Genomic DNA, 18,193 nt, shown 5'->3' with positions numbered 1-18,193 from the left:
AAAACTCCTGGACTCTTTTGTGATTCTGACACAGAGACAGGGGTCTGGCAGTTCAAAGTACACATCCTATTTCCTCCATAGGCATACAAGGACTAAATGCACTGTTACAATTTAAAAATTTAATTTTAGAATAAAGGTACTTAGACCATTTGTATATGGTAAGGACCTCAGGTGCCTCCTCTTTTCTTCTTCTTAGAGAAAAAGCTCAGAAATATTACTTCAGATTACAATGAGCTGATGAAAGCTTTGGTAGTTTTTTTTCCTAGAAAGTTGAACACCTTGCAGAACACTTACCCATGCATGATATCCCTTCCAGTTAACAACTGGGGATGTGACTAAATAAAGAAGGGCATTTTGTAATCTCTGGATATCCTTGGTGGGAGACTGCCACACAGGAAAGTGGAGGGACAGGTGCTCTGAGACTGCCTCTAGAGGGACAAGCTTGCAGGTGATGAACAGCAAAATGCAGACTGAAGTCAATGTGTGACTGCAGAGGACCCTTTTCTTCAGGGAGTGTGACCCTACTAGACGTTGCCCTGTGTACTAGGGGATGCAATTAACCTATCAACCAACAGCAGTTTGTTGTGCGACCTCTGAGCATATTGTATATAAAGTTTTGGGCTCTGGGAGCTTGACCACCATATGGGGGAGTGCAGAGGGCTTACCCCCCTACAAAAAAACCTTGAAATTGCTAAAAAAGTGTTTTGTCAAAAGTTTTTTGATTGGTAGTTGAAGGCTGATGACAGACATGAATCTGCACCATGGACTCTCCCAGTTTGCTGTTGTATTTTTAACTGCACATCATGCCTAGAACCACATCTGACAAACAGCTCCAGATTTAGTACTCACAGTTCAGATGGTTTTGCAGTCTTTTTTTAAATGCGCTGTCATATCAGGGCTAAAGAACTCTGGAAAGCGGTGTTCATAAATGTTACCTCTGCAAAATCTGCAGCCAGAGTCTTGGAAGCTGTAGATGTGCCACCCTTATGATAAAAAAAAAAAAAGAGTGAGACGCTAGGAACAGCAGCTAAATGGAATGACAGCTTGTCCTTAAACTGTGAAGTAACTGCATCAATGACCGGTACATTTCACTGACTAGATTGAAAGAGTTTAGCTCTTGTTATGGGAAAAAGGGAAGATGTATAAACTTACTTGACTAGGGAGTTGGAAACATTTTGAGGGCAAAAGTTGAACTAGGGAGCCTAAATTTGGAGCTACTAATGAACAGGGTCACACACTAGTTATCAGGAGATCTGGTCAGCTTTCCTGGGCTTTTCCAAGCCACATTACGTTAACAGAACTGGAGTACTATTAGGTAGACCAAAACCCTTCTGCCTTGTCCTTTGTGGAGAGGACCAAGGGCCAGTGGATGCCCACCTTTCCATCTTACATAGGGATGCTAGGGAATCTCAGTTTTTCTCATCACTGACAGCTGGAGGGACTCCATGGGAGACTCAATGTGCTTCCCCTTGCAAAATGCCTTCTTGGCATCTTCAGGTAGGGGGACAGGAGTCTGAACAGAAGGAAGATGCACATTTGGAAGTGAATACTGTTGAGAGAGAGAGAGAGTAGAAAATGGCCTTAAGCCTTTCATTCCTGCTGTAAAAACAGGTGTAAAAGAAAGTTCAGCAAAAATGACTGCTAGCATATGCCATCATCAAGGTACTAAAGACATCAGGGGAGCCACTGAGGAGGATGACACTGGCTTGTTATTAAGAGCCCATTTATTACAGCAGGAGCCAACCATCACTACAGTGGGAACTGGCCTTCATAAGCAAATGGTGTATAGAAAAAGGGCTAAAATTAAAATGTGAAAAAGTAGAATATCAGATTTGAATAATCACATTTGGTAAAAAGAAAAAAAAAATGCAGTCAGTGATCTTGGAACCTAGAGTGATAATCCCCCTTTCCTTTTACCACCATGTTGCAGCAGTAAACAGAAAAATGTTTCTACATAGCACCACTAAAATTTAACGCCATATTATCTAAATCAAAAGTTACCCTTCAATACTCGGCCCTAAGTAGCCTAATTATGGAGTACAATACCCCCTTTGGGATGCATTTCTGGACACATTAAGTGCAAAGCCCCAGAGGTTTCTAAACATGCTGACTGCTGTTTGAGTTACACAAAATACTCCTTTCCCTTTACTCCTCTTCGTATAAGCTCTTCTAGAGTGATCTATTTCTTTAATTCCATGCCATTAGGGACAACTCACTAGTCAAAAAACTCCACAACCAATACCAGAACCAGAGAGTTCAATCTCCACCAGAACATAAAATGGAGAAACAAATTTATTACGAAACACATATCCCACTCATGCAAGAGAGTTGCCCTGCAGTTTAAACAAAGAGATATCTTGACATCCTTCAAATTAGAGCTGGATGATTGCATGGGTATCCACAAATTTACTCTGGGACTGGCATGTTCTGCCCTTCTGTGGAGGAAAGTACAGCCTGAGAGTGGGTATTGGCAAAGAGTAAATTGTCTTGTGACTCAATTGCCTTGTATTTCCTTTGAACCCCAGCACAAATGCCATGGGAACAGATACACCTGCCCCTGCACATACACCAAAGGACCTGCCATCAAACACCAGCTTCAAGGTCTTGGGATCCAGCATCTGGCCAGAAAGGATCACTGGTACCAACAATATTAAAAACACAAACACAGAGGCATGTGGTACTGACTAGGGTACCACAGAATCTTTGCATTGACTTTCGTTCTAGCATTATCAATACAAGCATCCTCAAAACCAGTAGTGAAGACAAGGTGTGATGAAAGCTTGGGAGACTGAACACTAGTGAAACATAGCTAAGGCTCCCCTACTGCATACAAAACAGGTAGAGAAAGGGTCTGTAGAAACTCTTCCTAACCTTTTATATGACTGCTACCAATCAGTTATTTAGTTTTGGAAATGGGGGGAGGGTATCTCTGACTGTAGGAGGCTTGGAGATGAACATATTTGATACCAGTCAGCTCAAAGATGTAAAAGGGTCTGCACCAACAGCATCAATGCCTGACTTAGATTCAACAGCTTCCAACAGCAGTTCTAGAACTGTGACTGCTTTTTTAATTTTAGTCAGAAACTGAATATAGTATCTGCCCATGCTTTGCAGATTTATGAAGCCTGCATTTCTTGAAAGGGGAAATTCAACTACTGCTGGCTGAGGAGATGCTGAAGATGAAGGGGGTCCCACTTTCTCCAGTCCCAAATTTTCTCTTTCATGTAGTCTTGCAGACTGCCACAATGCTTAACTGCTGCAGACCTGAAATTTGACATACTGTACTTATTGTAGTGTTCTCCGAAACATACAGAAAGCAATGATGTTTGCCCAGCAGCAGAATCATATTTGTGCATATACACTTGTGGAAGGAATGGCCTGATTTTTCTAAGTGGGCCAAGCCCAGAAACTTAAAAAAAAGGAAAAGTAGGGGCTTAAGGAAAGGCTAAAAGTTTTTGTACTAATCAAACATTAGGTCCACCCAGGCAGAATACAGAAAAGAGGAACAAAGAAGCCACTGTAAGGACAAAATCAGTAGCTAGGAGCAACACAGAAAAAGAGTGCAACTCCACTGACGTTTGATTATCATTAAAACTGGCAGACTGGGGCTGTTTGCACATTCAAAACAATGGCAGCAGCAGAGGTCTAAAGAGGAATGACATCAAAGGACGTTATAGGGGTGGGACTATGACAGTCACAGAAAGTCTGATGTGCACAGTTGTCCTAATATCCATTGGCACTGCACCTGCTGTTACAGGGGATGGCTCTCCGCTTCCCAGATCCTCAGTTTTGTTGCTACCATTTAGTCTGCTTTGTCCTTTTGGCAATGCCAATCTTTCCCATTAAAAAACAAAAAAAACAAAAAAAAAAAAAACATTGGATTCATGTGCACTCCAACAGAAGTGCTTTCCTTGTTTGAAGCTATTCAGGAAACAACTTCTATACACTTACAATGGTCACTTTTAGGCTACCTTCCCTCACACTGCTTCCCCCAACTCCCTTAAAGTCATTGTCAATATGCTGAAGCGCACACATTTTCACTTTCTCCCTTTTATCTAATGAAAAGCATGTGCATGCTTTAAAGACGGGCATTTTAAAATTCAGTCTTGCTGTGACTACCCTGTAATTAAACAGTGCTCATTGCAAAATCATTATGGCCTGTTATTTACTGCCGTGCATCTCTGTATCCCAAATCCAATATACAGACAGGTGAGCATTTAGTTACTAGTTTCAATACATCACCTACCATGACATTTCTGTTATAAAAATTATTCAAGCAGATGTCTACAAAGGCCACGTCTGAGAATTTAAGTGTTTTAATTCATTCTTTGTACAAAAGATTGTGCATTTTAGTACCAATAGTGCAATGTTACAGTAGTACAAGGACAGATGCCAGGGAAATAAATTTAAACTGCATAGATAAAGCAAATAATTTTGGTTCTTCAAGATGCATCTTTGTAGTGTTTGCTTCTGATACTGGTGTCTTATTATTTTTCTCGTTTGTCAAATCATGACTTGGAGATGTGTTGTGGACTTGATGTACGAGCCACAGCATATGCTGAAAAACAGAATAAAAAACATGTTTTATTACAAAGATACAAACTAGTCTAAAACATGACAATTATTTACACCCTAGGATGAGGAAATTGCAACTAGAATACATTTACTTCTGTGTTTCTCATTTGCTGACTGGCAGCATTAAGAACATAACATGCTATCATACAGTAAATCTGATGAAGCTGAACACAAAAATGGTCCCTTACTTCTAATGACAAGGGAAATGGAAGCAGCAGCTCTCTGTACGACTGACTTAAGCAAGTTGTTGAGGACAATCCACAGCCTTCTACACATCAGTTGCTATGATACTAAAGTTTTAATTTACAAGATTATGACTTTTCAAGGCCAGGTTAGTAACAAAAACAAATGTGCAATAAAAAAGCTGTGGTCCCTGGAAGCCATTTATAGCAGTAACTTAACTTGTTCCTAGACATGCATAATGACCAACTAACAAAGCCTTCTTCATTTCTCATATCCAGACCCTAGTAGGTGGCAAATGTGCCTTTGCTCAGTACTTGAAATTAACAAAACTTGTCACTGGTAAACAAATGGCAAATGCCAATTTTTTTTGTCTCCTACCGTTAGTCAACACTGTAGCCTAAACTTACATAAGCAGCTTTATGTTAGTAACTAGACTGTCTAGCTAGACAGAGCCTATTTTCAGTTTTAACCCAATATCACCAGCTTTTCAAATGAGAACAGCAAAACGTCAAAGCATTATAAGAAACCTTTTATTTCCCCAGAGTGTATTATTAACAATGAAGATAAACACAGGCATACCGATTGCAGGTCAGCATTTAAATAAAGGACTTGGCAATCCAGGCTATATCTCAACTTTATACTGTATCAGTAAGAGAACAGGACCCATAAATAAATAAATAAATAAATAAATAACACAACAAAACTATCAGTCTATTCCATACTCACTTTCTGAACATGTCCAAAAGGAACCTTGACGATTGGATGGGAGAAAGGAAATTCACCCCGGGGATCACGTCAGTCGTCCTGCTAGACAGGGGTCCAGGGAAGTAAATAGTGTGGGAAAAAATAGCCAGGGAATTGTTCTGGCTAAGCTTGTACAGGCCCTAGGGCTGATAGCCTAGTACCAACCTATGAAGATACTGGTGGAAGGCACGCAGAGACAATCACTAAGATTACAGTGGCAAAGTGGAGGCAAATAAGCTAAATTTTAGTTCAGCAAATCCTGGGCTTTCACATAAGACTAACAGAAAAATGATGAGCAGGTACAGAAAATTTATTGGCATGCTTGAGTTATAGGGGCTCATAATAAAAGGACAAGATGGATTGAGAGAACAGGAAACATTAGCATTAAATAATCTAAATGGTAGCCATTACAGTACAAAATACAAACTTTAAACACCTATGTAGGATACCAAGCTAAGTTCAGGTTATTCCATTAGAACACTTACTCATTTTTATATCTGGTACCAAGCCTTTGTATGTGATGCAAAGGACTTTCTACCGAAATCAATGTAATGGCTCCGGACAATAAAATTCCACATTGAAAACAGGTATTTAAATAAAAAAAAAAAAAAAAAAAAAAAAAAAAAGACATACCTGGGATTAAACTCATCTTTGGTGCTACCATGAAAGTAAGGGAAATAATGGAGGACCACTGAACAGATCAATTGTTTAAGGACAAAAGGGGTTATTTTAAGGATTATCCACATCTTTCAAGTTTAGGTCAACAAAACTGCCAAACAGTAATACAACGATGCACAGTCCGTAACAGCCTTAAACGTTTTGCAACCTCCAGATAAATCACTTCCAGTTTAACTTTGAACGACTTATCTGGAGACTGATATCGATATAAAATAGACACAGCCACAGAAGCCTAGTAAGTAGTGCGCTTACTACCTTCAAGCATGTTATCCGGGGAAATAAAGCAAGGATGTCAGCGGGCATACTCTATGTACACTATAGTGTATATCTATCTGCCTAGCTGGGGGGGGGGGGGAGCAAAGCCATCTGAGAAGGAAAACAAAAGTCCATACAATTCTTTCCCATAGACCCAACGATATGGGCAGATTTTAAACATTTCTCTTAGAAAGTTGCTGGAATAACTGGATTTGTGTTAGTATCCATTTTTGTGCGTGAGCAGACCCAAATATAGGGGCTCATTTAAAATACCACTGTTATAAAGTGGAAAAGTTGCTGGAATAACTGGATCTGTGTTAACATGCATTTTCTATGTGGTTGGTAGAATAACTGGATCAGGGCTAGCATCCATTTGTGTGTGAGCAGACCCAAGCATAGTGGATGACTTTAAATACCGCCATTATAAAAACTGTAAAAGTTGCTGGAAGAACTCTGTGTTAGCATGCATTTTATGAGGTATATGAAGTCTGCATAAAACAAAACATGATGGGTGGGGGTGTGCAAAGGCCCAAAAAACAGCAACAGTTTAAGTATTGGTCTTAAACAGAAAGTTTACAGTTTGCTGGCATTCATTGTGGAGCTTCATTTTGCAGTCTGTTTAAATTAGTCCTTAGAGCATTGTAGTTTTAATAACCATGTATATTCTAAACTTCTGTTATAATATGCTGAGATTCACTTTGGTTTGTGTTTAATACACTACTTGGATCTTATTTAATGTGCTGTGCTGCTTTCTCAGTGCTGCAATCATTGTTGGCTGAAAATTCTTGATACAAATACATCAGCTGGGGAGAATTAACTGAACTTTTACTTGTAACATGAAGCGGCCAGAACAAAGGATAAAAATTCAGAGACGTGTAGTACTGTTAAGCTGCAATTCTGTCCAAGCCAGTGTTATAGGTTCATAGGTTCATACTAGGCCATCTGCCCTAGGGCGTTTATAAGCCTAGACAGAGTGTGTTTGGCTTTCGCCACCCATTTTAAATTAATTTTGCTATGCCTTTTTTCGAGGTTAGTATACTGTGCCTCTGTCTAACAGTGACACAAAAGTGATACCCGGGGTAAACCTACGATCTCCCATCCACTCATCAAGATTCCTCTTGAAGAGAGTCAATGAGGGACTCTGCCTAACCTGGACTGGGATTTTATTCCAGAGTGAAGGGAGCCTCTGGGTTATGAATCTGTCCCTCCAGCATGTCCTATTTATTTCAGTGCTGAGGTTCAAGTCTCTCAGCGTGCTCGATGGGATTTGGATTTTCTGAGGTGCAGCATGTCCATTAATTCCGGGTTGGACATGGCTTTATACGTCAGGTACAGATCGCCTCTAAGCAGGCGGTATGCCACTGAGTAGAGCTGGAGTTTCTTTAACCGGGCAGCATATGGCATCTGTTTGAGCCCTTTGATCCTCTTGGTAAGGTACTTTTGGGGTCTTTCCAGTTGCTACAGGTGTCTGGTAATGTACATCTCAAAAGGGGCATTGTACTCAATTATGGGCCTGATGAGGGATGAGTAAAGAGGCACGATGACCTCCCCTGATCTAGGTGTGAATCCCTTGTTATAACTCGCTATCCTGTTGCTATTGCCTTAACAGATGGTAACAGTGGAATAAGAGAAAAACCTGCCCATTTGAGTTTGGTTCTTTTTGCATTATATAATGTGGCTGCCATGGCACCTTGCATTATACTGTATTTAGGTTAAGTGGTGTGTAAACATGTAAGCGGACTGTAGATTCTCCATTGCTCATCAGACCTAATGCTGGGAGAAGTTGCTGTCACTGTCTCTGTCTTAAAGCTTCTCTGGATAACTGATCCTTGACTGAAATGTTGGCAAGTAGCCTGCCTTAGGCTTCAACATGCCTGGAATATTGTACTGGTAGCTAGAAATCTTGTCCATTTTCCTTGCCCAAAGACAGAAAAGTACAGTTGCTGAACTTGTACTTAAATCAAGCACTCTGAGTTATTCTATGCATTCCTGCTGCTTATTTTCATTGTAATGCTAGCATCCAGTCTGACTGAATCAGAGATTTAGCTCGGCATCACTAGCCTTCTCCATGTTGCATGGCTTTGAAGTTCATGTACAGTGGTACACATTTTTTCATGTACTGCGATACATTTCTGGCCAAAAACAAGACCTTGGGAAGTTGTTTTTTCATTGAAATGTTGCCTGTAGAAATGTAAGTTTGCATTGTATTGCCCCGATTTAGCAGGCAGAAGAAATGTGGATTTTTGGTTGTGAGCTTGTGTTGTAGGAATGGAGTCTGCACTTAAATGAAAACGAGTATCAGGTGCACAGCAGTGGAAGGCAAAGCTTGCTGGTCAGGAAGAGGCAGCACAGCTGTCAGCAAGTTTAGCTGCCTTTCTGACTCGGTATGTTAAAACACACTGTGCATAACTCACTATTAACTGTAAATCAGTATAATGTACAGGAGTGCGAATTCAGCCTTACAATTGCGAACTGCCTTTGATAGGTAACAATAAAATATATAACAAGGTACTTGGCATGTAGTAGACAGTTTTAGTGATGAAAAGTGAGAAAATAATCACCCTTACACTCTATGGCAATGTATAACTGAACATGTCAAGGGATGGATTTAGGAAGGATCCTTAAAATGGGAGTTCAGTGCACATGCCAATGATTTTTCAAACATGTTACTGCCAGCTTTGCTGTTATTGTCATGCATAATTTGTCACTGCCACTGTATTATGTAGGCAGTACTACAGGGGAGAACTGTAGAGATGCTTATATTCTGTACAATAAGTAAGGCAGAATCAGGCTGGCAACATCTCTGCACTTATTTTACTGAGTAAACATGTGACTGCTTCAAGTCATGTATACTGCAGCAGCATATACTAAGTAGGTTCTTTTCAGCAGGCAAGCCAAAAAAGCTGTTGAATCCTCTAGTACCTGCAGTGGTTTCAAATGGATAGTACAATATTGGGTAAGTTTTATTTAGATTGTGGAAAGCTGCAGTAGTCCTTTCACTCAGAAATAAGATTATTTGTTGTAGGCGTGTCATGGAACAATCAGTGCCTGTGGCAGCAGTAGAGCTGGGTGCTGTAGGGATGTTGTGGAACAGTCAGTGCCTGTGGCAGCAGCAGAGCTGGACGTTGTAGGTATGCCGTGGAACCGTCACTGTGCCTGAGGCAGTAGCAGAGCTGGGCGAAGGACAACTTTGCTATAGGGCAAGGCATTCTACAGAGCAGTGTAGATCATGCGTTAGCACACACTGCCTTATTACAAGCTCTTTTGGCACCACGTCTCTTAATAATCTTCTTTCGGCTGTTCCCCTTAGGGGTCACCACAGCGGTTCATTTGTTTCCATTTCTTCCTGTCCTCTGCATCTTGCTCGGTCACACCAGCATGTCCTCTCTCACCACATCCATAAACCTCATCTGAGGCCTTCCTCTTTTCCTCTTACCTGGCAGCTCCATCCTTAGCATCCGTTTCCCAATATATATCCAGCATCCTTCCTCAGCACATGTCCAAACCAACGCAATCTTGCCTCTCTGGTTTTACCTCCAAAAACTGTCCAACCTAAGCTGACCATCTAATATACAGATTCCTAATCTTGTCCATCCATGTCACACCCAATCCAAATCTTAACATCTTTAACTCTGCCAACTCCAGCTCTGACTCCTGCCTTTTTGTCAATGCCACAGTCTCCAGCCCATATAACATAGCTGGTCTCACTAGCCTCTTGTATACTTTCCCTTTCACTCTTACTGGTACCAGTCTGTCACAAATCACTCCTGACACACTTTTCCATCCACTCCACCCTGCCTGTACTCTTTTCTTCACCTCTCTTCCACACTCACCATTACTCTAAACTGTTGATCCCAAGTATTTAAACTTATCCACTTTTGCCAACTCTACTCCCTGTATCCTCACCAATCCTCTATCCTCCCTCTCATTTACACAATCTATTCTGCCTTAGTCCTGCTGACCTTCATTCCTCTCCTCTCTGGAGCATATATCCACCTCTCCAGGGACTGATCAGCCTGTTCCCTACTCTAACTACAGATCACAATGTCATCCACAATCATCATAGTCCATGGGGACTCCTGTCTGATCTCGTCCATCAACCTGTCCATTACCATTGCATACAAGAAACGGCTCAGAGCTGATCCTTGATGTAATCCCACCTCCACCTTAAATGCATCCGTCACTCCTACTGCAGACCTCACCACTGTCACATTACCCTCATACATACCTGTACCACTCTCAATATACTTCTTTGCCACTCCCGACTTCCTCATACAATGCCACAACTCCTCTCTAGGCACCCTGTCATATGCTTTCTCCAAGTCCACAAAGACACAATGCATCTCCTTCTGACCTTCTCTATGCTTCTCCATCAACACACTCAGAGCAAACATCACATCTGTAGTGCTTCTTTCCGGCATGAAACCGTACTGCTGCTCACTAATCATCATGCCCCTTCTTAACCTAGCTTCTACTACTCTTTACCATAACTTTATGCTGTGACTGATCAATTTTATCCATCTGTAGTTACTACAGCTCTGCACATCACCCTTATTCTTAAAAACAATCAGTACCAAAACAGTTCTCTCCTCCTCAGGCATCCTCTCACTTTCCAAGATTTCATTAAGCAATCTGGTTAAACTCCACTGCCATTTCTCCTAAACACCTCCATGCTTCCAAAGGTATGTCATCTGGACCAACAGCCTTTCCATTCTCCATCCTCTTCATGGCTGTCCTTACTTCCTCCTCGCGAATCCGTTGCACTTCCTGATTCACTATCTCTCCATCATTCAACCTTCTTTCTCTCTCATTCTCTTCATTCATCAGCCCCTCAAAGTACTCTCTGCATCTGCTGAACACACTGTCCTTGCTTGTAGGTATGTTTCCCTTATTATCCCTCATCATCCTTACCTGCTGCACATCTTTCCCAGCTTGGTCCCTCTGGCTAGCCAGTTGGTACAGGTCTTTCTCCCTCCTTAGTGTCCAACCTTTCATACAACTCTCCATACACCTTATCCCTATCCTTTGCCACCTCTCTCTTCACCATAAGCCCCATCTCCTTATAGTCCTGTCTACTTTCATCTCTCTGACAATACCTTGCAGCAATCATTCTGACTAGCCTTCCCCTTTCTTTTTAGTCACAGTGACATAGTGAAAGTACCAATGAGAGGAGGTGCACAACTGGATGACCCTGAAAGTCCAAACAGTTTTCTTCCAGCTGAGTCTGTGCATCAAGAAATCAGTAGCTGTGACTCCATTGGGAAGTCCTGAATATGAGGAAGCCTGTGCGACATCCAGTATTCACGTGATCAAGGTGGAGGCAAAGATGGGATTTGATAAAAGAAGTGTGATACCCTCAAGCAAGATAATCTTCTGTCAAGTGCAGTGACAGTGGACTACACAAGAACTGCAGCAGGACATGTGTAAATCTCCAAACATTCCAACATCCACACTACAGTTTGTAACCGCATGAATGAAGTCATAAAAGATTATGACACTGGCTTGTACAAATGTGGTCATCTTACAGATATTGATAAAAAGACCATCTTGACCATGTGGTGGCTACCGCCTGAAGGCTTCGAGTTCCCCAAGCATTTCATGGGGTATTCCAGATGCCAGCAAAACAGAAGATTCATTCCACAACTTCTGCAAGAATTCCAGTTTGCATGTATTCACAGAGCTTGGATGGGGTCTTCTGTAGTCCATTGCTTTGTCTTCAGCAACACAGTTGGAGTGGGTGAATCAGTCTGCACGCCTATGACCAAGTGGTCTAACGCAAGGAAGATTCTTGAACAACACAGCAAGTCAATGGACCATGGAAATGCTCTTGCAAAGTCAGAGGCATTTCTAGAAGTATGCCCTGGCCAACTGCAAACAGCTTATCAGTGCATTGTATAGAAAAATAACATGTTGCAAGAACACACAGTTCATGCCTCGAGACATACTGTGTGGAGAATTCTCTGTGGAAGACCGAATTTGCCACTCCATGAAAAACTGACTTGCACAGGAAACTTTAAAGCATTGCTTGAATGCATGGCAGAAGTGGACTCTGTACTCTCCAACTATATAAGGGAGGGTCTGCAAAATGCACTGTACACTTCGGCACAAACTCAACATTAAAACTATTAATCTTACTGGGTTACAAATCCAGAGAAAATTTTTAAGTAGAGTTCAAGAGGCAAAGTTCATCAGTTATTTGCTGATGGAACAACTGACATCTCCCATAAGAAGCAAGTGACTCTGGCTTTACATATGTTCATAGAAGTGATGGAATTTGTGGAAGCACATCACAACACAGGAAAAGCCTTAGAGGACCTCTTTCCTTACAGCATGGGGGTGTGTACAAGGAGCTGTTGTGAGGACAAGGTTATGGCAGAGGAAGCAGCATGTCTGGCTGTTTTAATGATGTGCAAGCAATAATTAGAGCCCCGTTTCCAGAAGCTCCGTACACTGCCTTTAAAGCGTACAAGCTCAACAATGCCATAGTTTATTCATGTGCAATGTGTCATATGGCAGACACTTGACACCTGCAGAAACGTAACTGCAATGCTAAATTCATCCAGTAAATGTCACAATAAGTAGTTAGTCCACTTTAAGGAATTCACACTGAGGATGAAGATGATTAGAAGTACCTCACTTCAGGCACCTGGCAACACCCAGTGGCCGAGTCAGGCTGACTGCCTGCACAGCTTCAAGAATAAATATGTCATCCCAGTCACCACATTATAGAGTATTACCAAGTACGACAAAGATGCTGACAGACCTCTGTACTCTATCACAACATTCAATTTAATTGTAGCTCTGGTAACAATAGAGTCTGTACTTGATATGGTTAAGCCACTTCATCTGTACCTGCAGCAGGAACAGACTGACTTGATTTAAGCTTGAGAAGTAAAGGTGGTCACTGACACGCTTCAAGCAATGAGATCAAAACACTGTCAATTCTTTTTCGGAGTTGTATGAAGTCGTCAAACAACTGGCAGCCAGAGTCATAGCAGAAGAACATGCTCCACAAATCTGTGGAAGACGGACTCAAAGAAGCAACATTGGTGTACAGAGGAGTACAATCGAAGGAACATGTTCACTCCATTCCTGGATCATGTTACAGGCAAAATAAAAGACCGACTTATAGAATGCCATCCACGTTTCATTGTAGAATATCTGGCGCCATCCATGCTGCATGCTTTGGAAGACGAGAAAATGGTGGAATTGTACAATGCATTCAAGACGGACATATCCAGGCTGCCCAGTTTCAAAAATGGGCTTAACTGATGGGTGGGCAGAGAAAGAGCAGGTGCACAAGTTGCCAACTACCATCATTTCAATGCTACAGCAGTTGATCCAGCATATAAACAGTGCATTAACAACTTTGGCCACCAAGTCAGTCAGCGTTTCCTCTGCAGAGTGGTCATTCAGTGCTCTATGATGCATTAAGACTTTGCTACAAACACTATGTCTGATACAATTTTAAGTGGGTTGGCCTTGCACATACATGATGAAATTGAAGCCAATATCATACAGGTGCTAAAAGACCTTAACCCATGTAATGATCAATGCTTTATTATATTCCCAAGATGATACACAAGACCATCACAATGATGGCAGGTGGGTACTCAGGGCTGGTTGTACATTGTCGTGTGCTGACAGTATGCTGTGGATGTGTGGCTTCCCCTTTGACTGGACTACGGCCTACTTGGTGTGAATGGTTTAGGCTACAGTTTTCAAATGACATGAGAACCAGAGCAGCCAACAGCTCAGCCCAGCTGCTTCCCTTTGGACTAGATTCTGGACTGCTTATTGCAAACGGTTTAGGCTGCTTTTTTAAGGTATCCAAACCAGAGCAGAGCAGTCATCAGCTCACAGAAGTAGTTATTGTCCACTGTGGTTGTGAGGTGTGACTGGACCTCTGTGGTACTGGCTTCTTCCTTTTATGGTTGGTGTTTGGTGGTGTGAATGGACCTCTGTTACTGGCTACCTTGATATGGTACAGGGGCTTGTTACAGTGAATGGCTCATGCTGTCTCCTCTTCACTGAGCTGTGGGCTGCTGCTTGTGGGATGGTTTAGGCTGCTATTAAATGCATCTAAACCAGTGCAGTCAACAGCCCAGCCCAGATGGTTACCCTTTGGACCGAATTGCGGGCTGCTTATTACAAATGGTTTAGGCTACTTTTTTGAAGTATCAAAACCAGAGCAATTAGCAGCAGGTATGTGTGGTATGTGGTGTGAATGGACCTCTGAGACTGGCTACCTTGATGTGGTACAGAGGCTTGAAGCAGTGAATCAGTGCTATTAAATGATAGTTAAAAGTGACCATGAACATCTCAGATTTTGGGAGGGTAGCATGGATGCATAGGGTGAGGGGTAGCAGTACCAGACCTTAGAGTACAAATTGAAAAAAAAAAAAAAAAAAAAAAAAACTAAAACTGACTACACACCTGCAAAAAAACAGGTGTTTCATGCATATGCTTTCACTTAAAACCACTACGACTGCATGACTTATAAACAAAAGCCACTTTAACAGAATCACCTAAGGAAAATAATATTTACATACCCTCCTCTAGCTGCTTATACCAATTCTACACTTATACAAATGTTGAAAACAAGTATGCTAATACACACGTCCCATCTTCAATTCTACACCAGCAACACAATTATAACCATAACTTAAATTAAAAGAAAAGCCTCTTAAAAATCCAACACTTAGGATCATTATCATCAAAAGACGATCACGGACATATATGCTATGACAAACTGCAAACAAACTAAAATTTGGTACAATGAGATCTTGGCATTCCTGGTTTACATTCATGTTTCTGTACAACAGGAATGAATACACAATCCCTACATTTCAGTTCACTGCCACAAACAATTTCATAATTCAACAGTTTAAACCAAAGTATAGGCTATACAGACCTTGTGCTTGTGAGCAGTGTTTTTTTTTAGCTTTTACCACAGATTAAAAAGCAGTCAATTTTATCAGGGTTTTAAAAGAAATCCAGATATCATCAACCAGGCTTCAATGAGGCTGAACCCTTCTTGTAGCTTTCCTCAAGTTGGAAGAAAGAGGTCATTGTCTCCTTCTACTCTTCCCTCATGAGGCCAGTCATAGAGTACAATACCCCATTTGGCATGTACCTCACTTGACACCTGCAACAACTGGAGCGGCCACAAAAGTACCTCACAAAGAGGATTCTAGGCCTTAAACACTTGTCCTATTTGGACAGACTCAAAAAATTCCAACTATTCTTTGTCTCATATCGCCTACTTAGAGGCGATCTCTGCTTGACTTATAAAGCCATGTCTGACCCAGCTCTGTCAGAAATGCTACATCTAAAGAAACCCCAATCCCTCCGCACCACATGCTCCAGAGCCCTCAACCTCATTACCACAATCAACGGAACATGCTGGAGGGACAGGTTCATAACCCAGAGACTGCCCATGCTATGGAACAGACTTCCTATACATGTCAAACAGAACACCTTACTGGCCCTCTTCAAGAGAAATCTTGAGGAGTGTATGGGAAATAGAAAATTCAACCCAGGGATCACTCCAGTGGCTCTACTCGACAGAGGCACTGGGAACTTCGGTCGGGTGGCACGATGCCAGGGTAATCCTATGGGCTAGGCTTGTAAAGGCTCCAGGGCCATTAGCCTAGTACACACCTATGAAGTAAAAATGACAGTCATACAGACAGAATAGGTAGACTTCACCACAGCGAACTAACTTCACTTCAACAGAATGACTTCTCATAAAAATGAGAAGTAGTGACCACTGAAGGACCCCAGTAGATACATAGTTAGATTCAGGCTTCACTTTTGCCCACTTAATAGTTTTCTGGAAATCAAGCAGCAATTAACTATTTTTGTCTCAATCAATCAAATGATAAAAGGGAAATTGCTGCTGGTACAAAATACGCTGGCAAACATTCCTCCCTTATTCAGCTCAGCAGAAAACAAGAGATCCCGCTTGACTTCTGAAACATTTGGGCAGAAGGATCTAACACGCACTATAGGATGCCTTAAATCTGAAAATGGATCACTTTGCAAGGTTCTAAAATGGTATGCAAAGCAAACCAAGTAACTACTGTCCGGAGATATCACACACAAAGCATTTCTAAAAAAGACCATGGATATTACTACTGCTCTGAAGAAAGCGACCTTAGAAGTTACCTCTCTAAAGTTTTCCATGTTTTTTGTAAAAGAAAATCTGCCTTTTTTTTCTCATGGGGCAGAGAGGCAGATTTCACATATTCTTATCCTTACTACCCTCTGTAAATAGAAGCAGTTGCTGCTACATTTACAGAGTAAAGTTATTCAGCGAATAATGCAGCCGCAAGTCAGAATCCATGGCATAGAGAAGATGCTCTTCCATGAAAAGATGCAGAAGGAAGAACACTAGAATTGATCAACATCTTATGCAGTGCAACTTTCAGAAGAATGTTTGCCAAACACAGAGAAGTTATTTCAAAAATTAGACAAGATTAGCCTGTAAATTAATCTAGAAGCAACTGATGCGATAGAAAAGACTTTCCAAAACCATCTTAGCTGAACTGTTTGGGTCAGATGGGGAAATCCCTTCAGAACAAACTCAAGGCCTAACAGAGAACCAAACAAAGACTCAAGGGGAGTGGACAAAGCTAAAATATCCCACATAAGTAGGTCTTAAGGAGCAAGAAGTCACCAGTCTCTATGATGGGAGTTAAAGATTGCCAAAACAGAATCTAAAGTGGCAGAGAAACTCAAACATCCATCAAAATAAAGAAAAGGGTTCTAGATGAAGAAAGTTACAGTGATGGGACTATTGGTCCTATGTACTACACAATGACAAAACTGTACTCCCCCCTTACTTGTAATTGCACTTGTGTGAGGCAATCAGAAATGAGATAACATCTGGTTGGGGAGAAGACATGAATACATCAATATTTGAAAAATTGCAAGAACAACCCCCTTGACCTCCCCTCACACACTATTATATATCTCCAACTAAGTGGTTGCTCCATCACAAGCCCCTTGACCTCCCCTCACACACTACTTGTATATCTCCAACTAAGTGGTTGCTCCATCACAAGGATAGTACAAATCCTCAACACTGGTAATTTAATCTTGAAAAAGCTCATCAATGTCGTATGCAAGTGTCAAAATCACTAGTGTTTCATGTACAAGCCTGGCTCTATCCCACTCTTGTGAGGGATTTCAGAGCAGTTTGTAAAATACTTGCATTATTGAAAATACCTGATGCTTTAGCAAACAAAGGAATCAGAGTGCGATTTTTACAGGTTGTAACAGCAGCTGCGACATGCAGGAAGCTTTTGGTAGGTGCAGGGTTTTAAGAAGGGTCATAAACTAGGACTGGCAAAGTCAATTATGCCTCAAAGAGAATCACAGGCCAAATCATTTCTGGTTCTGACTAAGAAAAGACAGGAGGGGGTGAAAGAGTAGCTATGGAAAAAAGAAAACAGTTCATTTGTTCCATAGTGCAAAAAAAAACCAAACAAAAAAAAACCCTACTGATGCTGTAAAAGGATTTTATCAAAGATTCAGACTGAACACTCAAATACAGTTCACTCAGAAGAAAGAAAATACTAAGGTGATCCACCAATAAACTTTTCAATTCCAGTAATCTGGCACTGCTGAGAGGAACAACTTTTCAATGGCTCATTCCTAAAGTTACCAGATACACCTATAGAAAGTCAGAGAACCTGCACCTCCCATCTGTGTCAAACTAAAGTCATGCAGTGACTGAATTAAGAGAGAATTC

At 41.3% G+C, this 18,193-nt stretch overlaps 1 long non-coding RNA gene across 1 annotated transcript in view; it reads right to left on the bottom strand.

Moving 5' to 3' along the window:
• Nucleotides 1-4,300: 4,300 nt before the first annotated feature.
• The window catches only part of LOC122793521, a 23,892-nt gene continuing 9,999 nt past the window's right edge, over nucleotides 4,301-18,193 (bottom strand). Inside the window, exon 2 of the long non-coding RNA XR_006363486.1 lies at nucleotides 4,301-4,558. This is a non-coding gene — a long non-coding RNA (uncharacterized LOC122793521). The remainder of the gene's footprint in view (nucleotides 4,559-18,193) is intronic.

The sequence above is a fragment of the Protopterus annectens genome, chromosome 2.part0, assembly GCF_019279795.1.
Source record: "Protopterus annectens isolate FY-2018-M chromosome 2.part0, PAN1.0, whole genome shotgun sequence".
In the NCBI taxonomy this organism is placed as follows: Eukaryota; Metazoa; Chordata; order Ceratodontiformes; family Protopteridae; genus Protopterus; species Protopterus annectens.
This window is presented reverse-complemented; position numbering and strand designations above follow the sequence as displayed.